This window comes from Syngnathus floridae, unplaced genomic scaffold (assembly GCF_059516105.1).
Source record: "Syngnathus floridae isolate MCC-2025c unplaced genomic scaffold, RoL_Sflo_1.0 HiC_scaffold_54, whole genome shotgun sequence".
Taxonomy (NCBI): Eukaryota; Metazoa; Chordata; class Actinopteri; order Syngnathiformes; family Syngnathidae; genus Syngnathus; species Syngnathus floridae.
In genome coordinates, this window is record NW_028284083.1 from 325,001 (window position 1) to 325,438 (window position 438).

A 438-nucleotide genomic window follows, 5' to 3' on the forward strand; every position below is an offset into this window, starting at 1 on the left:
GGACCATAATTGGCCCGCGGACCAGCCGGCGGGGCTCTCTTGAGAGCTTACCCGCCTTTGCTGGTTCCCCGGTCGGCCACGAGTAGCGAGAATTCGGCCTCTTCGCCCGGAGCGCGGCTCAACTTTTGCAAAAATGCACTAAGTGCCAAAGCCCATTCATTTACAACGGCGTGTCCGCCAGAGGGCGCGTTTCCCGCCGCGGACCGGCCGGCGGGGCTCGTCGGAGAGCGTGTCCGCCTCTCGGTGGTCCTTGCCGGGCGTGGGTCGGCGTCCGCTGTCGGTACTTTACGGGACCACGTTCGGCCCGCGGACCAGCCGGCGGGGCTCTCTTGAAAGCTTACCCGCCTTCGCTGGTTCCCCGGTCGGCCACGAGTAGCGATAATTCGGCCTCTTCGCCCGGAGCGCGGCTCAACTTGTGCCAAAATGCACTAAGTGCCA